At 43.8% G+C, this 22053-nt stretch overlaps 1 protein-coding gene across 1 annotated transcript in view; it reads right to left on the bottom strand.

The window, feature by feature from the left end:
* rhobtb4 (Rho related BTB domain containing 4) overlaps positions 1 to 10091 on the bottom strand; it is a 37933-nt gene extending 27842 nt beyond the window's left edge. The window contains exon 1 of the mRNA XM_080852062.1: positions 9259 to 10091. The gene's annotated coding sequence lies outside the window, so the exon portion shown is untranslated. The remainder of the gene's footprint in view (positions 1 to 9258) is intronic.
* Positions 10092 to 22053: the final 11962 nt, after the last annotated feature.

Below are 22053 nucleotides of genomic sequence, written 5' to 3'. Positions count from 1 at the left end.
ATGCGTTAACCCTGACGCATCAACGCAGCAATGTGAGTCGGGCGTTAGGAATGCATGCTGAGCAGACAAGATTGCACAAACAGGATGCGTTTACATTCAAATATGGGGTTTTGAGACAGCAGGAGACTGAGCTCCATGGTTTGTTGCTGAAGATCATTTTTGTTTTGTGGAACTTTAGGGGCCAGAGTAGGGAGGTTGATTAAAGCCTATGAAGATATATATAAGTATATAAAGGGGTACATTATATATAAAAGAGTCATTCCATGGGACGTGGATTTGAGGTAAACTCAGAGTTATTTTTGGGTGTCAATAGGATTCAAATAATATACATCACTTATATCAAGGGCCACATTTTCATGTGCTTGGATAAGTTGGTCATATATGTAGAACTACATAGTTACACAAATTAAGAAAAAAACATTAGGTAGAATGTTAATATTTCACAGCTTTCACACTCTAGTTGAACTCTGGCGCGAGGACTAACAGAATAAATTACTACCTCTATCTGTGGTGATGCTTAGTACATTGCCAGTAGAAATTTTGATTGTGGTTTTGTTCTCTTCAATGTACTCTCTTAAGAGGAACAGGGGCTGAAAATAACTCAAGAAGTTACATTCCCATCTCTCAGTAGGACTTGGATACGCAGTTCAGCCTTATTTCTCATGTACAGCATGGGGGAGAACTGAACCACCCACCCACCAGTGCTTACACACACACACACACACACACACACACACACACACACACACACACACACACACACACACACACACACAACACAGTTACAGACTAGTCTTCACCATTCCCCAGTGTGTGTGTGTGTGTGTGTGTGTGTGTGTTTGCATGTGTTTTTTCCTGAATGTGTTTCTTATGAGAGCTATGAGCTGTTATGCTTGGGCCTTTGGAATTTTCAGCTGGGACCCTATTTGAGTGTGTTTATAAAGGAGCAGCAAATATTGTGTGTGTGTGTGTGTGTGTGTGTGTGTGTGTGTGTGTGTGTGTGTGTGTGTGTGTGTGTGTGTGTGTGTGTGTGTGTGTGTGTGTGTGTGCGTGCGTGCGTGCGTGCGTGCGTGCGTGCGTGCGTGCGTGTGTCTGTGTGTGTGTGTGTCTGTGTGTGTGTGTGTCTGTGTGTGTGTGTGTGTGTGTGTGTGTGTGTGTGTGTGTGTGTGTGTGTGTGTGTGTGTGTGTGTGTCTGTGTGGGTGAGCTATTCATAAACACAATCCTGACAGTTATCTTGAATCTGTAGAGGAACTAATGCATGCACTCACTGTAATAGTACAGATGGCGTATTGTGACATTCAAATTGATAGACAGGGCAAACTCACAAAGTGTTTCACAAAAACTCTGGACCCCAGACATCCTGTGGCAGGCATGCGTCACGTCCTATCGTGAGTCATGCCTAACCCCATCAGCAGAGAGAAGTGCCTATGTTAAACAGGCCATCAGCTGGCGACAAACAGCAGCTGTAACTCATGGTCCCACCTGGCCTCTCCAGTGCGCTCCGTCAAGCTGTTGCTAGGCATTCACAGCCACATGCGGCTTGCAGGAAGCTGTCTGAGCACCTGATGGATGTGCACCCAGCCTCATCCTCACACGCTGGTGTCAGACATGGGCTGGACGGTTTGGGATGTCATGGACATGGAGACGGCTGGGGTGGACATGGGGTTCGTGTGGGAAGTACGAGTCTCCGCAAACAAGGCGAATAGCTGAAATTCCCCGCAGCAAAGGAGTTTGACTTCTCAAACATTCTGAGGAAATGTCCCCCACCTGTTTACTTGTTCCTCAACAAGCTGAGACCTACATCTCAGTCATCTCTCCCTCTGCATCAATATCGAAAATGTATAAGTGTCTCACCATCCTGGCTGAGATGAGTCCATTTATCAACTTCCAATGAGAATTCACCTTAGTGCCACCTAGAGCAGGTAGTGTAAAGGGTTAAAGGTAACAAAGTGCTGCGCTATTGCTGAACCTCACGTGTCCACCATGTGGTTGATAACCCATTTCACAGAGGGCCATCAGTGACACAGAACAATATGCTGCCAAAAATCTTTCATTCCACACATTTCACTAACATTATCAGACCCTGAACTATGTGCTGACATGGGCCTCAACAGAATGTCTGAATATGGTCTGAAAATGCCCACATCAAATATGCTTTGTATTTGGACATATTTTGCAAAGAAAGCTTATCCTGAAAAATCCTTCCAACTGATTTATTTTTTGCATATGACACACAAACGCAGCTATTATGTCTCCAAATTCTGCAAGATAAAATGTAACACTGTTGTAATATTTGAGGGAGAAAGCCAGAGAAAGCCAGTTTCCCAGGCAATAGTTAATATTCATGTAAGAAAAGTTGTCCACATGCAGCTGCAGATATTCAGAGATTAAAAACACACAGCATTGTTTCTGAGAATGAATAATATGTTGCCACCAGCTTTTTAGACCGCAAACTGACCTTGCTATGCCTGTAATTGTAGCAAATGATGTAGTAACTTCAGTTTGCTGTCATTTTCAAGAAGAAATAATGGCTAAAATATGTGTCGACAATCGTCCAAAAGAAAAAAAATGTGTTTCAGTTGGTTAGAAAAAAATCACTGCACTATTTTTTTCAGGTTGTAAGTCAACCAGGACACAATCTCAAACAAAGACACAAAACCATGGCTGAGACGGTGAAACAGCACTGAGTCAAAGAATCACAATCAGAATCCTTCTTTGCCAGATACTGGGAGTGCAAGGAATTCATCTTGGTGCAGGTAAAAGGATGTGCAATGCAACAAAATAAAGTGCATACAAGCAAGATCACCAGCACAATTCCACCAGAAAAAAACACAAATCCTGACGGAAACAGGCCAAAAAACTATCCCAACAATGATGCACTATAGTAGCACAGATGGTGTATTGAGAGGGGCTGCGAAGGGGGTAGGTGAAGGGGGAGATGTGGAGATGAGGGTATGGGAAAGGAGGCAGGTTTCAGTGAGCATGCTGATCAAACACGCTTGCATGCCAAGCCAAACAGAGCGGGCCAGCGGGCTGCTGAGGAGCTGGAGCTGGTCTGGTGCGGCTCAGGCAGTCCACCTCTGGAGGGAGGGGAGCCAGGGGCGAGGGGGTGGGAAGAAAGAATTTAAAAAAACCTGCTTTTCATCTACTCTCTACTATTCTTACACTCTGAGAAAAAAAAACTTGTAAGTGTTCCATCACAGACTCCTGAGAAGGATTTACAAGGTGTTATTTAGATCAGAAGAGCTCCGCAAGGCAGAGAGTCGCGATTAACCAAACCAAAGAACTGATGGCATGAAGTAAGGGCTTGAAGTAAGCTCTTTGGGTTCCTTTCTACACTTTCTTCAGAAACCTGGATGAAGATGAGATGACTCACTTAAACTTCACCTCTGACAATTGTACCCTAACTTAACACTTTAACGTCACTGAATACAGCACTGTACAAGATTATAAAATGGCATTTGGGAGTCGCAGCAAAGGGCGGGGAGCCCTCTTACCCTGATCGCCTGGGACTTTGTGGAAACAGGAAGAAGCTTTGTTGAGATTATTCTGGCCGGCTGTTGTGTTTGTGTGATGCTCTAACAGCGCTGGTATGCATTTCCACATGTTCTACATACACACACAAAAAATACCCTTGCAAAAAAAAAAACAGATGCACGAAAAAGCTTTACAGTACGTGCATCCACAATGGATGGAACACACACAGGCAAATACACACACAGAAACACACACTGCTGCAAACAGAGAGACATAACAATCCCCACCCCATCCCACCCCACCCCACCCTACTCCACCCCATCCCGGAATTAACAGTCTGATGCGCTTGGCTGCACAATTTAAACGAGATCTCCGAAAAGCCACGGAAAGATCCATACTGGGACCAAGCTATTTCTGGAGCAGCAAACGGCTGCAAGTGTACAGATGTCGCTGGCTACCACACCCCATGTGACCACATTTGATCAGTGTCACAGCACTGTGTGTGTGTGAGTGTGTCACAGCACTGTGTGTGTGTGAGTGTGTGTGAGTGTGTGTGTGTGTGTGTGTGTGTGTGTGTGTGTGTGTGTGTGTGTGTGTGTGTGTGTGTGTGTGTGTGTGTGTGTGTGTGTGTGTGTGTGTGTGTGTGTGTGTGTGTGTGTGTGTGTGTGTGTGTGTGTGGGTACATGGATTTGGTTGTGTGTGCTTGTGTGTGTGAGAGAGAGGGAGAGATAGACAGAGGGCCTAGACCACATGCAAAGTGTATCCAGAGAAACTCCTACATTTAAAAATTGCACAACAATCAACTATTCCCTAATGTCATAATAACTGAGGAAGTGATTTTAGGATGCGAGAGGTTATTGTTTCTACCCCAGTCACAGATACCGGTCACTGCTGACTGTCAATGTTCAGAGTCATCTGATCTGAGGGGAGGTCAGTAGTTGGGATTATGTTTGTTTGGATTAGGTTCAGTATGAAGTTCACTCTGGTTGGAGAAACACTGTGTCTGTGCCAGAATTATGAACTCAGTCACCACAACTCCACACAGTGCAGATTTAAACATTTAAAAATAAAGGTGAGGGGATATAAAGAGAACGAGGGAAAGACCTATAATGGTGGTACAGTGAAAGAGAAAAATAACTGTGATGGTGGTAAAAACACTGCATAAAACTGACTCTGTCAGCCTCACAGCTTCAATTGCGCCACATGATATGGAATCTGATACCATGTAACTTTTTAATTGCCCAGTCACAAGGTCTTAAGTAGGGCCATCTGTTTTACCACGGCTTATGACCACAAGGGTATAAATAAAATTGTAACACTTTATTTTGATAGTCCACCAACAGAGACTTTACAAGTGGTTTGTTGAATTTCCAGTTGAGTCTTTCCGTTTAGTCACTGAACATCACCTTTACCAAACCCAACCCCTAATCTTAACCTGAGTTTCAACAAATAGTTTATTTATAATCTAAGCATCCGAAAATCGTCTGTAAGGGACCATCCAAATGAAGTGTGACTATAAAATCTATAAACAAAATTCAGTAATGGGTTGATGGTGACGAATGTTGGCGAATAACAGAACGAACAGGGATCCACACCACTCCCTGTTAGCACAAATAACTGAACTGAATTATAAAAGTGGTCTTCCACTGTGATCATTTACATAGACAGTCCACATAAAATGACAATACAATTACACAAAATCTCATGCACACATAGAAATACATCAGGATCTCTGTATTTGTATGTCTTTGACACACATGCTTTAAAACTATTCTGAATATTCAGTCCAATACATCTTTGACAAACAAAGTAATTTCAGGTAATACAAATCTTTAAAATCCAACAGTAATCAGGCAAAGATTTAATAACTATTGGTGCTGAACAACAGAGGTTAAAAGAGTTTCTGGCCTCCACTAGTGCAGCATCCTCAGTGATGCAGCTGGGATTTACGCTCCCCTGCCTGTCTGCTTCAGCTGGGTCTGCCTCCAAGTTTCCAGGCAAGCTGTTCAGAATGGACTCATTGCAAATATTACATAAAGCTCAAGACAGCATACAAATGTATTTCGGAGTAATACGCATGGAAATAATACTTCTCGACTATAAATGAAGGATGTTCCTGTCCTGAACGTACAGGAAACGCATTTCATTAAACATATTCTCAGGTTCTCATTGGAGCCAAATGAAAGTTCTGGTATGGAACACTCTACCATATGGACAGTAGTCCATCAGAGGCACCATCCCACACGAAAACACCCCAGCAGGGAGCTGCTGGCCTAAACGCTACAAAGTTCAATAGGTATTTCACTACCAGCAGCAGTGTGACCTCTCTGCTATCATGAACACACGGCTGTTGTTGAATTATTCGCTTGTTTCAGTTTGACCAACTTTTCCTGTTCTCTATACAGTGCTTTCAGTTCAGCAGCCAAGGCCCAGGCAAGAACTTGCGCCGCGGACAACCCCGGTAGGGCTGCCTTTTTTTCTCTAAAATCGAATAGCCTATTATTCTCACAATCGAATGTCTTTTTTGTTACAGTTTGATTACATAATAATTTAGAATATTGATTGACAGCCCTAACACACACACACACACACACACACACACACACAAACACACACACACACACACACACACACACACACACACACTTTTAAACTCACATTATCTGACAGTATCTGTTCTGGCCTTGCTCCTTTGAATGCAGGAGTTGCAGCAAGGAGGTCAAGAGCAAATTACTATTTGCGGTGTGTTCAAACTGAGACGGCATGAATCTCTTGAAGGACCTTGAAAGCAACAAAAGAAAGACATCTAAGACGTGGCCCTGTCTCTGCTGATGTAACGTGGCTGAGCGCCTCAGACCCACGGGGTCTCAAAGCAGACGTGTACGATCTTCACAGCCAGGCATGTCAGCTGCACAACTTGCACTGCGATTACAAATGATTCCATATGTGTGGAGTCAGTGGCAAAAATCATGCTAAAGTGTAGCCAACCAGGGAACCTTTCCCCTTTAAGAGCCAAGTTCTTCTCCCATCGACTGTGTCAACAGGAGTTGTGCAACCACTGGCCCTATCTGTACAGACTTTGTGGACGTCAGGGCACACACACACTTTCCGAGGGGCCGAGGCTGTAAGAGTGGGGGTTGGGGTGGGGGGATTAAAGGGCAGGATGGAGGGCAGCTGGCATGCAGACAGGTGGGAGAAGAGGAGAGGCGAGAGCGGAGTAATGCTGCAAGGACCGGCTGAAGCTGAGCTCTTATCACTCATGAGGCCTGTCCTCACTCCCAACACAACACTTCCCTATCAACAGGTCTCTTAACAGTGCAACACATGCAAAAACACATTCCCCCTTCCCCAGGCACACATGCATGCCACACACCCACAGACACACACACAGACACACACACAGACACACATACCACAGTGTGGCTATCTGTATTTATAGAATATGCTTTATAAAAAAACTCATATTCTCTTGCTTAGAGTCTGTAATTGGTCTAGTCATATTAGTCATATCAGGCCAATGAAACAATTTTACCTTTCATAAATGGTGACTCAAATGTCAGGATCAGCACCCTCTTATGTATGAATAATATGTGTCTATCTTTAAGCCTTCAGAGAAAAATTATAATACGACTGTGAATGTGTCTACTCTGACACACATCACTCTGTGCCTTTTTCCATTTGAAACTTCAAGACTGCCACAAGAGCCCCTCTCTCTTTCTCTTCCCTTTATGTGCAGCTGTTGCCTGCTGCAATTCATACTCCATCCTTCTGCTGCCTTCCTCCACCCAAAAACCTCTCCCTTAGAGCCAACAACTTCATCTTCTTTCCCTCTCTCTCCTTCTCTCTGTCTTCCTCTTTCTCAATATCTCACACCATTGGGCCTTAGTGACTGGCAGCCAAATAACTTTATACAACTGACTATTTCAGTGTCAGCTGCCTCTCTCCTCCCCCAGTGCATTGCATTCTTACAGAGACACATTGTGAAAGGAAGACAATGTGTCTGTTTTGTGTGTGTGTGTGTGGCTGTGTTTGTGTGTGTAGTGTGTGTGTGTGTGTGTGCATATGTCAAAATATTTGTTTCTTACCATCTATACGTGATTACGTGTGTCTGTCTACGAGCGTGACGTACAAGTGTGTCTCAGCAGTTAGTGGGAGTGCCTGCGTGTCACTTACAGAGTCTGACGGGATGGCTGTTGTTGATTGTATTCTGCCGCACCACACCCCCCTTCCCCAAGCAAGAGCTCACAGTGCAAGGGGAGAGATATTGCTCAACCACACACAAAGACACAGGCTCTTATATGGCTCCCAGCTGCGAGAAGCTTGCCTGTGCTCTTGGTACTTGAGCAGGCTGGAATGTCTGGAGTGCAACCCCACTAACACTAGTCACCAACAACAACCGCTACCCTCTTTGGAGACAAGTGCCGTCTGTGAGACAGACTCAAACCTGCCCTGAGGAGGAATAGCTTGAATTCCAAAAGGGAGCCCCAACAGGAAGATGATATAGTGTGCTTAACCTAAAACACACACCTGACACTTTTATTTGCCTTCAGTTGACAGATTTTCATGGTTGTATTAGGCAGGTTTACTAGTTTGGTCATGTAGTAATCAGTTTCCCCCAGCCACTGGTGAGACGTGATAACCAGGTATAATAGACAGTAACCCATTTTTGACACAGGTCACATGATCTGGATCAATACATTCTGAAAAAAATCTAAAATGTCACTGTTAATCCATCTATATACACATTCATGGTAAGAGGACAAGTGAGAAGTTTCACAGTAGAGATTATTAAAGCAACACTACGCAACATTTTGACACTTTTTTGAGGTGTGGTTTTATAGGCAACTAGATTTGGTATCATCCTCAAATTAATTTTGATAGCATGTGGTCATGTGAAGGACATATAAACACCAGTGACATCCAGGGTATTCATGATATAGTTCTGTGATCAGGGCTGGAATACCCCGAAAAAATGGAAGAAAAGCTTACACAGCATGACATGCTATACTGTGAAAAGACACCAGTTAGAGTGTTGGCACACGTCTATCAGTGCCAACTGGGCTGTTTGGTGGTGTTTGCAAAGTGTTTGTACGTCTTTTAGGTAGTTATCTTGTAAGGTTTGGAAGAGAACTACTTACTGGTGCTTTAAGAAGGCGTTTGAGAACTCTTGGTGTACAGATTGTGGTAAAATAAGGGGCGGTTGGCCTAAGAAGATAATTTCCATCTCCAGGCGCCACAAACATCACAGCTGATCTATTAACAACGAGCTGACACACCCACTCAAATGTTTCAAAGCATTAGCATAATTTATTTCAGAAACACACTTTCACGTATTTATGTAAGTTCCAATACAAGTTTTCTGGTTTCAAAACCAGGAGATTAAAGATGTGGGGTACTGATGACACCGAGAACTATGTAGCTATAATCAGTGCAGTATGCAAACTGTCTTCATAAAGTTAGTAGTTTATTAAGATCCAGCCTGGTCAGTTTCATCACTTTCTTCTAATAAAGTTGTTACACAACCACGACACACAGAGTATTGATCATTCAGAAAAGATGCCAGAGCGAAAGGGACCTTATATTTTAGAAAAAAGCAGTTCCAAAGTACATCTCCCTCTCTTCGTTATGCAATCGTAATACACGTGTAGCTAAGATCTACAGTGGCAACATCTGTGTCGAGTCCTACAGACAAGAAGATGTAAAAAGTGGGCAAACTGTTTACAGGTAACACACACATAAGCAGCTCAAATGTCTAACCGAATAGCATTGGGCGGGCTTACCTTTAATGCTCATTCGCCTCAAGAATCGTTTCGGCTATGCGCCACGTACGCCAGCAGCTTGGTTCTGAGGTTCTGCTATCAGTCGCTTGTTTTCAAGTCTTTTGTTTGAGCAATATTTATGATCTCGGTTTAAGAAAGAAAATCTTAATTTAAGAAAACGGGTTTCGTTCAAACTCTTGCGTGGACTACGAATCTTCTGATCTGTGCGTTCAGAACAGCATGATGCTGGAAAGATTCTAACCCACGGTGTACTGACGACTCGCTCCGGTTCGGGCGAAGATGGTCGTGGCTGAGGGGAAGCACTCCTCACTTTATCCCTCACAAAAGGAACGGAGCAACTAAGCCCCAAAAGCTGCGCACGGCCAGTTAAAAGATTGGTTTGCTCTGCGTCTTTGTATTCACTGGTGCTGATGCGAGTTTTCACGTCCTTTTGTTGTCACCGTCACGCCTCAAAAACGAGATTTCAGGATTAGTCTCTCCACCCTGACATTCCGCTAGTCCAGTCACACCTTTCAGCGTCTTGCAGGGTTCGTCTTCACCATAAGGACATTCCGACAAATCCCATTTAATGTGCAGTTTGCAGTCTGCTACATCGTCGCATTTCTCCAAGTTTCAGTGGAAGTATAGTCTGTGATTCGTGGTCATCGTCAAGCGGATTGTAATGTTGATGAATTTGGTTTTTATCTTGAACAAAGAAACTTGTACAAAATATCATCTCGAAATGATGGTCCTTTGTTCCCGCTCAACCTGCGAGCGTTCCCTCTTCAGTTCGCGTGATATACATCAGTTAGACTATGTCAGACCACACTACTCTGAAGCCTCGCCTGGACCTTTGCTCTTGGAACCTTTCATTGTTTAACTCTGTTAGCACCTCACCATCGATGGGCTAGAGAGTGGTCCAGGGCGTGAAGCTCCGGTACACTTCATTAAGCGCTATGAAACTGTCCATGCCACGCCCATCCATTCATAAAGTAGGAGATCAGCTCGTTCACTCGCAAGGAGGGAGCCCAGACTTAATGCCTATGGGGCGAAATCATATTAGATGCGTAACTGTAATGCAGTCAACAGCTGCTAAAACTATTGGGCGACAATACTTGCTCCACATGCATTCAGTGAGATTCTGTGTTTTGTGATTTTTGTCAATTCTTGTGCAATTGAGCCTGATGGCAAAAGCAGGCTGTCCTCTCTGGATTTGTCTTTCTGTCTCGCTCTCTCAACCACAGTATTAATCCATGTTTGAAATGTCGTTTGTGAGACAATTAAACCATAGCCTATACCTCAACCTCAGTAAGAGTAAAAACTACTCGGAACTAAACAAAATGTCGCATTTTAATCCATTCTCACAATAAAGTGCCAGAAGGTAGACAGTCTGACCCAGTTTGGTCCTATAAGTGTCTTTGAATAACAGAGAAGATAACGGTCCTATACTCAGCTGAATGTAAATATTGAAGTGGCTCCCTCTGCTATGCTGATGTGAACAGTTTGGCTTAAAGCAGGTGTTTCAGGCAGGCTGTATTTCAAATCAGCACAGTTGTTTTTTTCTCCTGCCCACAAAATAGGCACTCAAGGTGAGAGAGTATTTAGAAGCTGTTTGATGTTTTGCACTATGAGGTACTTTTGTGCAGGACATGTTACTGTCTTCATAGAATCTCCTTCAGTCCTGGATACATTCTTGAGCTGCTGCAGAGTAGTGAGGAATCATTAGCTGGGTCTCTATTCAACTTTTGAATGCAAATTCTGACCATTCGAATAGGAAATCCTAAAAAGAAACATTTGAAATTCGCCTAAAATTGTTTACATGTCATTTATATTAGTTCACACAAACACTCCATCCATCTGTTCCTGGCCCGGCCCCTCTGTCAAATTTTAGAACCCATTGTGGCCCGCGAGTCAAAAAGTTTGCCCACCCCTGGTCTATTCGCATAGTCTATGCGCAAGTTAACCTGACAACATTAAGTTTTGATCCCACAGCTGTTCACAACCCCTCCCTCAATTAGTTGAGTGCCCGTTTTTAATTTGCAGCGGAAGGAACGCGTACAGACTTGGATTTTCTTTAGCCGAATTTTCATAAAAGCTTAAAATATGCCAATGGCTTGAATGGAAACCCAGCTAGTTACACAGTCCGTTGTAATTCATCCCATCACTTCTGTCACCTATAAGCACCTACTTTAACAGGTCATGCTATCACATGAGAGTTCAACCAGAAACCCACATGCCTAGTGTCAACCCTGAAGTGGTGAAGATAATATTGTCCATCCAACTTATCTCTCTCTGGAACTCAGTTATTGAATTCTTAGAGATACTAGGGAACACACATGAAGTACATTGATACCAGTCTTGTGATGCAATGTGCAAAGGAATCCTCACAAGGCTGACTTCACCTGCCTCCACATCAGGAAGAATGTGGTAGACTTTGCCATCCGTGTCTGGCTCTTGACAGGTTATCTTTGAAACCTGATGATGATGTTTGTGTTTTTTTGCAACGCAAAATGGGAGGCTGGAGCTTCAAAGACAAAGCAAAAGCAACCCACGGCTGCTAACAAGGCCAGTTGTATTCATGTAAGGTATTACATGTGTCAGGTAAGAGCTGTGTGTGTGTGTTTGTGTGTTCATGCAGGTAAGAGCTGTGTGTGTGTGTGTGTGTGTGTGTGTGTGTGTGTGTGTGTGTGTGTGTGTGGGTGTGTGTGTGTGTTCATGCATGTGTCAGGTAAGAGCTGTTTGTGTGTTCATGGATGTGTCAGGTAAGAGCTGTGTGTGTGTATGTTTATTCATGTGTCAGGTAAAAGCTTTGTGTGTGTGCGTGTGTGTGTGTATTCATGTATGTGTCTGGTAAGAGCTGTGTGTGTGTGTGTGTGTGTGTGCTCATGCATGTGTCAGTTAAGAGCTGTGTGTGTGTGTGTGTGTGTGTGTGTGTGTGTCTGTGTGTGTTCATGCATGTGTCAGGTAAAGGTTGTGTGTGTGTGTGTGTGTGTGTGTTCATGCATGTGTCAGGTAAAAGTTGTGTGTGTGTGTGTTCATGCATGTGTCAGGTGAGAGCTGTGTGCGTGTGTGTGTGTGTGTGTGTGTTCATGCATGTGCCAGGTAAGAGCTGTGTGTGTGGTGTGTGTGTGTTCATGCATGTGTCAGGTAAGAGCTTTGTGTGTATGTGTGTGTGTATGTGTGTGTGTGTGTGTGTGTGTGTGTGTGTGTGTGTGTGTGTGTGTGTGTGTGTGTGTGTGTGTGTGTGTGTGTGTGTGTGTGTGATCATGCATGTGTCATTTGTGGTCTGAGTTTCCCTTATTTTCTCCCTCCAAAAAGCTGCAGGCATTGGCATGAGGTCAAAACCTAATAAACATAACTTGCCGAAGGCAGTAGACAGAGAGAAGTGTACACATTAAATGCTGCATACATGCATGTGTCAGGGAAGAGCTGTGTGTTCTGAGTATGGCACTCAGATGGTGTCGGTATCAGCTCTCTTCAACCATTTTGGTGTCATATGAGGTGTGGTGTTGGACTCATGAGGAAACCAAAGGTCAAAGGTGTTAGAGTACGCCTAGACACATCACTTAGTGTAGACACTGCAGTAAGTGCATGCTATCATAGTTGAGTGCATTTGATAAAAAAAGGAGACAAAATTGTGAGTCAGGAGAAAAGAGTGTATCCTTTATGACAAAAAACGATCCATTGGACAAGTGATTTTTTTATTGATGTTTGTGATTCACATTAAAACCTCCCCTGTGCCAACCTGTTCTCCCATCGCTGCCAGGCCCCAGCACCATAATGCACAGAGCTGCATTTTTTGCCCAGTGTCCCTGGTCTCATTCGCCAGCTTGGAAGCCTTTATTCCCAAAGTGTTTCGCCCAGCAGTTTTTGCACCCACAATTTTGCCCTGCCCTTGTTGCTGTGCCTGGGCACAAAAGAAGGAAAAAGGTGCTTCAATGCTTTTCACCTCCCCACCACAAACGGCCCTCACTCCCCCCTGTCAATGCCTCCCCTTCTCCTCCCTGGTGCTAAAGTGCTGAGTGCTGGCCCTCGGAAAGGCCTGCGTAGGCTAGTTTCAACAAAAGCCACCGTGGCCCATGCCACAGACACATGAAAGGCCAGAGATAATCCCAGGCAGATCAATTTCACTCAGCAACTCTCTGTGTGGCTCACAACAGCCCCAATGTACCCACAATGACGGCCTTTCTGTGGGCCGTGAGCCGTCTCATTCTCTGGCCTGATCCTCCCCACAAAGACCCGCCACAGAAGTGCCAATTGAGCTTGAACAATCGCTCACAAAATGACAACCACTGACCCAAGCCCTTGTTTCCTGACGCAGCCTCCTCAGGGGTCGGGCAGCATCCACTCTTAACTGGGCTCTCAGAAAGACCTAAAAGACCTTCTCAAAGCCTTGACAAGTGTCAGATAATTATCCCAGCACCCTGACACCTTTGTGATATGAGCAGGTAGAAGATGAAAGGATGTTTAGTGTTAACCTACGTCTGCAGAAACGGTGATAGGAGCGCTGGCCATCTGGTAGCTCATCCCTGGCTGAGGTTGGATCAGGCACAGCAGTGCCACAGGTGGTCCACAGGTGTCACGTTGTCCGCTTGGAACAGAACAACGTAAGATGCAAGACCACAGCCATGTGTCCACCCACAGATTGCGTTACTAGTCACCGCTCGCATCGCCCTGCCACTCACATGTTCTGGATAAACTTCCCATGTGTGTTTCCTGTCTCAAAATTGAATTATTTTCTTCAAAGAAAAAACAAAACTCAAAGACAATTCTCTGAGTGTCTCACCACAGGATAGGCCACACTGTGGCGAAGTAGTCAGCCAACCACCGCCTTGCTGGGCCCAACGCTGTACCAGCTTTGGGTGGACTGTGCATCACACATAGAATGTCACTATGAATAGAAGCTCTGGCACGAGTCGCACTCCCAGTGGCATCATTTCTTCGAGCAGGCACTTTCCGGGTCACCATGGAAACAGGGATGAATACAGCTGCCATTGCTATGCTGACATCTTTGTGGAGAGATTATTCATATTTCTCATTTTCTTGTCTTGTCCTCTGTCACCTTTCGCCACACAGGTAAAGACCAGCCAGACCATTTGGCTGTGAAGAGGCTCCTCCATAGGTGAACACATCCAGTGGATCAGATCAATTATGTTCATTTATCATATAAGATTTGTGTTTTAAAATTTTGGTTTACATTCATAAGTGTGGAACTGAACACTCAATCTGTGTGATATTCCTGAATCAAACTAAGAGGAGATGGATATCAAAGGCAAGAGACTTCAAGAACAGTGTGTTATTTCCCAGGATTGTTAATTGTCTGCCTCTCTCCTTTGTGTTGCTTTGTTGCAGAAACAGAACATCACCTGGGATTTTAAAATGTGTTTTCACACTTATCAAAGCCAGGCATGCTTTTGTGTGCTTGTTTTGCGTTTGTGTGTGTGTGTGTGTGTGTGTGTGTGTGTGTGTGTGTGTGCGTGCGTGCATGCGTGCGTGCGTGTGTGTGCATGTGTCATATATCCTCCTACCTTCCCAAATATCTGCCAGAACACAAACACATATTTACTGTCACATCCCAATTCTACCATTTAAATCTGACTTAACCCCTTATAGTATACATGACTCATATTTCACGATAGGGAATAAAGATATATCAGGTTAAAGTTGATCAGGGCCTCGTTTCCCGATAACGACGTATTTTAACGGTCTACGTGGATTTTTAAGATATAGTAGACTCAGTAACACTTTCTATTTACGAGCGTTTCCCGAACATCATCTTAAAGTCAGGTGCACGAGCGCAACGTGCACGAGTTCTTAAGTATATCTTAAGAGCTGTTTACGTCAGTAACGGCGAACAACGCCCCTGGATAAGGTGTCGAGGGGGTTGAAGCGTACGTCATGCGTGACTGTATGAGCTATGAAACTAGCGATTTAAAAAAAGTTTCAATGAAGAACATGGTTGCAAATATATATGTATACAACTGTGTAGAGCACGAAACAAGACTGTCGTCATTTTTAAATTAATTATAAGCCAAAAATACTTACATGTAATGTATTTAGCATCTAGCTAGAAAGCTACCATATAAGCCAATGGAGTGGTGGCATAAGCGCTAATTGAGCCTTAAAACTACTGTTTGAAAGCTTCAGTTAAGACATACATACTCTGCATCGGTCGCGTAGCACATTTCAGATCAAACCGAGTCATTATAAACATATAAAAAGTTGTGTAGATAGCTTTATTAATGTAAAATATTCCTCACTTCAAGGTCATGTTTTTTTTTTAAATTCCCCTTTCTTCCGAACGACGGGCGAACGACGCCCCTGGTGGATTGCATCGCTAAGTGTGAAGTTAAGTGTGAAGTTAAGTGTGAAGTTCACTAAGTGTGAAGTTACTACTGGTCCTGACCACACGTAGAATTCTTCTCAGCGAAAGAACAATTTAAGCTAAGTGCGGCGTCGGGAAACTGCTCTGCAACGTAGGATCCCTTTTACGACCGATTTCAAGTGCTTTTTCGCGTTCGGGAAACGAGGCCCAGTTTATCAGAGTCAGCTTCTTCCTAACTCACTCACAGAACACCAATTGTTGGTTCTCTGTATCAGTTACTGATCACTGGGGGGGTCTAACTCCAGGTTGCCTTATGGTTTTCACCAATTAGACATAAATTAGCTATAGCCTAATGGTTGCTATCATGATTGAAAGTGTTTACTCAATTACTTTCCTCTCATTTTATCACAGTATTTCTTACTTTAACACAGGGCAATCAAGGTAAAATCCATTTCAACATTTGAAAATCAAATTCGTTTGAAAATGTGTCTGTGTCTTTACTCTTACCTTTGAGACAAAGACTGAAGTATGATTTACTTCCATTACCACTCCCTCTTGACCTGTGTTTAACCTCATTACCAAAAACACCTTCCTGAGTTTCTTAATGCACAGCTTCTCTATTTCCCCCATAACATTGCTAAACCCCATGACAAGGTCACACAGTGGCAGTTAATGGTTTATGAGCTCTTAGCTTGTTTTCTACATTAGTAACATTAGTTCAGTCCCCTTTTTTACTTAAGCTCCACTTAGGGGCAGATGAGCAAATGGGAAACATTTGTGTTTGCACTCCATTAAGACTAGAGGCTCTGATATGTTTGATCAGTTACATCACTGCCATGCGTAGGAGGGTCACTTGCAGACAGCCTGCACAGAATTAACGTCTGGATCTGTGTCGCGATACAAACCCTGCAGTGGCTATGGGGTTTTGGCCTATGAGCATCCAGCAGTAGTTTATCAGGCAGGTATTAGACAGTTTAGAGAACTTCCATGCTTATCAGAGATGAAAGTCACTGACCCAGACTTTTAACACACAAAAGTCTAGAGTAATTTGCTTTGAGTATGGTCAAATGTTCAGCTCAACAGTTTTGCTCAGCACTCAATATCATGATAACACCACCTTCGCCCATAATATATGACACAGTTATTACAAATATAGAACACAAGTACCAGAATCTCACACACACATAGCTGTTGTTCCACTTACAGACACGTCTGGTGCAAGAACTTTGGATAGGCTAGTTAGTTATGGTAAATCTCTGAAAACGCATCAAAGAGTATCAACCGCAAGTCTGACTTCTCACCTATGTGAAAAATGAGGTTACCTAGTCTCAGCTGGTGTGCATGTACTTGTGTATATGAGAGCATAAACCAGGTCAGGTTTCTGCACACTGGAGCATGATTGAGAGCTGAGGGCATGCGGTGGCTTGTGTGTTGCTGCTGCAGGGATTGGAGAGTAGACTGCAGATAAGTGACAGGACAGCTGGGACACACAGTGTACAGTTCCTGGTCACACACTACTCTTAATGACATGTTATGCAATTCTAACCCATGAAAGCCTGTTTTGAAAAACACATGGGCACAGACACACAGCATCTCTGCCAGCAGAGGACCCGTCTGTGTTATAGAATGGTGAAATAATGGATTTTGTTTTTTGGATATGACAGGGAAATAACACAACGCGGCTTTGATTCTTTTCTTTTAACACATGCACATATTATTCATCACTAGTCTATTAACATGAATGATAGGAAAGATTTGCTGACCAAGCTGTCACAAAGCAGAGGTTTTAGAACAAACCACTCCATTCCTCCGTCCCTATACTCCTCACTTGTGTTGAAGCTTGTTGGTTGAAGGCCTGGGTTCGTTATACTTCAGGAAAGGCAAAAAAAAACACACTATTAATTTCCAATCAAAGACTGGTAAATCACGTTACTTTTGAGCAATGGAAGAGGTCTTTTCAAGCATACTTCTCAGGTTTTTGGTGTTACCACTGGCTTATCCTTTTCCATCGCAGTAGAGTGTTATCCAAAGGTTTGATGTCAATGTAATGTGTTTAATTACACCCTCACCCAACAAAACACTAAACACTTAACATTATCATATGATGGTTTGTAAGTGTGGCCCTAATTATCAACATAACCATATTGTTTATGGGGATGTTTTGTGGTGCAATTTCACATTAAGTCTTTGTGAGCTGTGAACTGGGAATAGCGGTGACTATTATAAGTTATAGTAGAGGAAAAGCCTTGTAGCTATAGAGCAACTGTGTACAGACAGTACAGAACAGTCTGGGAGCTGAACTCTTACTTTGTACCTGACAGCTAACAATTGTGCCCTTGGCATTTGGGTGCCCCCTTGGTGCCCTTGATGCTGTCATCACTGGGCCTTTGGGCATGACTGAGAAAGAGCCATTCTCTGAAGATAACGGAGAAATGTCAAGACATTGCTGCCACCAGCAAAAAAGTGATACTTTTGAAGGATTTCCCACACAAAATAACCCCCAATCTGTGAAAGGACATCACCTTATTCAACAGTCATATGATTCAAGGCCGTCTCTTGAACGAGGAAGCCTTGTGTCACATGCAGTAAAATATGTGCACAGTCCACTGAGACAATCTAGTTTATTGAACACAGAAGACTCGGTCTGAGTCCGCTTTTGCATCACTTCCAGCTATTTTCACATGATATTCTGTGATTTGTGGATATGTCTGCTACAAGTTTGAGTTCTGCAGATTGATATGGCCTCCCTGGTTCTACCCAGTTCAAATAGTTCTGGCTTTTGACTAATTGATTTTAAAATACTACTAGCATCTCAGCATGCTTACTAAATAAACTAACTTTAAGCAAGGGGTTATTCACCAATGTACACTGACAAGAAATAATTGCCCTGTTCAATCAGTTTTTCATTTTCCAGTCGTGGCAGTTCTTTCTCTGTTATAGAAAAATGGCCATCCCAGACCAGACAATAATGGTTCCCCATCAACTGCTTATGCGCTAATCCCCACTGAGAACCACCAGGCTGCCCTCTGCAGCTCTGAGGGCATCTGTTTGCCAGCTCCTGAGCCGACACTGAGCCCCCTCATGCCCCGCAAGGCTGACCTTTACCATGTTCTGGTCTGACTGAAGCAGGCAAGCCAGAGGGTACGGTAATACAGCAAGGAAACTGGTGGCAGGTGCTGTTGTGTCTTCAGTCTCTTAAAGCTAACCTTACTGTTGACTATGAAAAGCCCACAACAAAACCTCAAAGAGAACTAGTGTGCTGTATTTCCCTCTCACTGATGCTAACAATGTGTGCTGTTGGTAGAATCACAAGTTCAGGTAGCCTTTCTAAGGAAACGACCAGAAAACGACTAGAAAATGATGGGAATCTTGGAAATCGACAAGAAATAACAAACGGCTGCCAGTGACTTAAGTAGACAGCGTCTGTGCTGTCCCCATCTACCCCTAAACCCACTGCCTCCAGCCAGGCCCACTGCTAGGCAACACCATTTGCTAACAGATGGCAAATGCAGCTCATGTTTATCTAGCGCAAATTTACCCAAGACAGGATGCTCCCTCTGATAGAACACTGTCATCATTTAAAGAAGGAGAAGGTTCGGTGTGTGTGTGTGTGTGTGTGTGTGTGTGTGTGTGTGTGTGTGTGTGTGTGTGTGTGTGTGTGTGTGTGTGTGTGTGTGTGTGTGTGTGTGTGTGTGTGTGTGTGTGTGTGTGTGTGTGTGTGTGTGTGTGTGTGTGTGTGTGTGTGTGTGTGTGTGTAGCTGGGAGGGCACTGACGCCTGACAAATGGGCAAATGTTAACTCTATGACCAAAGACATTTCTAAATACTGAGAGAGCTAATGCATAATCCTGTACCTAGGAGTGGCCTAATTCCTTAACTATTGTTGTGGCGTTTGCTAGATACTACAGTATGTGTCATAGTTTTGCTATTCTAAGTAAGGATACTTCTATGCAAAAGTTTCCATAAAGGCAAAACAATGCAGGCAGGTACTTCTGACAGGCCTTGCCTTACAGTTTGGGATCTCTGAATGGTCATGAATGGTCCAGAAATATGCGAACTTTTGATGTTAGGCAATGAGTCAACAAGAAACAAATCTTTCCTGTTTATTCTAAACACCCAAAACAAAAACAGTAAAACGTTTCTTTGTTTGTTTTGTATTTTTTAATCTAAGTGAATGAATGCCATGAATGCCTTTTTCTTGTGACACCTAGATCCACCCAACAACCAACAACCTCACAGTCAACAGCACTCTGACCAACTGTGTTGTGAACAAACATCCTAATCGACCTGTACCACACCCTGGGCAGAGGATTATCACACCACAGGGTAACAAAATTGGTATTACAAGACAAGAGAGTTTGAGAGATGGTTCGTCCTCTTTTCCTTTAGCTATGAGGCAATGCCGTTAAAATTAGTACAATTAGCATGAGGAATAACAGCTTGAAGGATGAGTGTGTGTGTGTGTGTGTGTGTTTCAATGGTTGTGCATGTCTGTGAGTGTGTGTGTGTGTGTGTGTGTGTGTGTGTTGGTGTGTCTGTGTGTGTGTGTGTGTGTGTGTGTGTGTGTGTGTGTGTGTGTGTGTGTGTGTGCACACATGCCTCTCGTTCTCTCGAGAGGGAAAACTGAAATAAACCAAATGAATCATCAGCAGTGTGTCATGTGACAACACCTCTCTCACTTTGCCAGTCATCCTTCCCTCAATGCATTCCATGTTCCCTCTCTCTCTCCTTCAGTCCTTCTCTCTCTCTCTCTCTCTCTCTCTCTCTCTCTTTCTCTCTGGACAGGCAGGCTATTTAAACTGTGCTTACACAGGGCAGCTGGTTGCCTCATGCCTCTGTGGTCTGTCTGTACTGTGGCAGACAGGATGGGTATTAGACTGTCTATCCCCCTGCTAAGGAGTCTGCCCAAAAGGCTTTGGACAAAAACCTTGGCAGGAGTTAGATCATCTTATTCTACATCCACTATGCTTCTGGCTGATTACAGCACACCCTTGCCATGCTTGCCTTGGGCCCATACCTCTGGCTGTGTTTGTTTGAAATAAAGCTGCTTTTTTAATACTGAAGAATGCTTCATTCTCTTCACTCCATTCTACAATTTGAGTTATACACAGGAAAAGATGTTCCTTGTGCTATTGGTTGGTTGGGGACTTCCCACAGTGGCCATATCTCTCACTGTCACACACAAGTACTCATACCCAACAACCTAGCCTAAGTATTATTACATAACAACATGCACTTCAACCATCAAACTAACACTTTATAATACTTAACAACAACAACAACAACAAAGATGCCTTTGTAAGCATTTCACTGCGGTTGTCAAGGTGGCACGCTCCTTCATCAGTGTTCCGTTAAAGTAGGCCAACAACACCTCCAGAAGACTCAACAGTGGTGCCTGGCTTCCCAGACCAACCCTCTGCATACTCATGATGGGTTGGGACATAGCAATTCCAGAGAAAACAATAGATACACAACTTAAGATACACCTCGAGCATTACCGAGCCCCACAACAACCATGACCAGTCCAATCGTGTTCTTCAGCTATGCTTGGGTCCATTTGCCTGTGGCTCTAAGTATGCCATTTTCAGCCATACTTATGCTCCATAAATGAAGGTCACTCCAAGTATGGCCTCCTCAGCTATACCCATGCCCTGCTGATACAGGCTCTAGGTATGCAAAAAAAGATCTTGCAAAGTATGCCAGAGTATGATTCCAACAACAGGCTTCTTCACGTATTACCGGTTAATTTGCATGTCCCCAAAGCTGTGTTTACAGCCATACCACACTGAGCACGCCCAATCTCGGAAGCTAAACTAAGCTGTGCTGGGCCTGGTTAGTACTTGGATGGCAGACTAACCAGGGAATACCAGGTGTGTAAACTGAAGCTGGGTGGGCCAATCCCTCGCTCAGTGGATTAACTGGATTACTGAACCATCGAGAACAAGTGGATACCAAATCGGGTGGACACTTGCTATCGATGGCCTATGCTCTATTATGGAGTGAGAAGGCAAACAACAACTAAGAGTCTGTGAGCGCCTCAGCCATAACCTCTGGCTCAGCAGCCTTAGAAGTGTTGTGGTTGTTTTAGCCACAGAGCCTCTAACATCAACCTCCACTGGTCTTGCGTATGCTTGGCAACCATGTAACTTCCGCTACCAGCTCTGCATACTCTAGCGCCTTCCTTTCAAAGGCTTCCTGAATCGCATCTTGAAAGAGAATGGTTAACTCAATAAAATAAACAATGCGTTCACATTCAGAACACAACACCATGTCTGGTCTCGTAGTAGACAGAACAGTACACTGTAGAATACATTGTGCCTTCCGGCATCAGCCAGTAATCCCAATCCTGGGCTTTACTCCATTTTTCAAGGGCTGTTTGTCCGTGCTTGGTGTCCACTTTTCGGCCCTTATTCTTATACACCTTAGACTAGGACATTGTATTCTACTTCAGCCCTTCACAATCCCACCACTGTCTTCCTCAACCTGAAGAGT

This window comes from Sprattus sprattus (genome assembly GCF_963457725.1).
Source record: "Sprattus sprattus genome assembly, chromosome: 15".
Classification (NCBI taxonomy): Eukaryota; Metazoa; Chordata; class Actinopteri; order Clupeiformes; family Clupeidae; genus Sprattus; species Sprattus sprattus.
The sequence above is the reverse complement of the archived record's forward strand: the minus strand, read 5'-3'. Positions and strand labels throughout refer to the sequence as shown.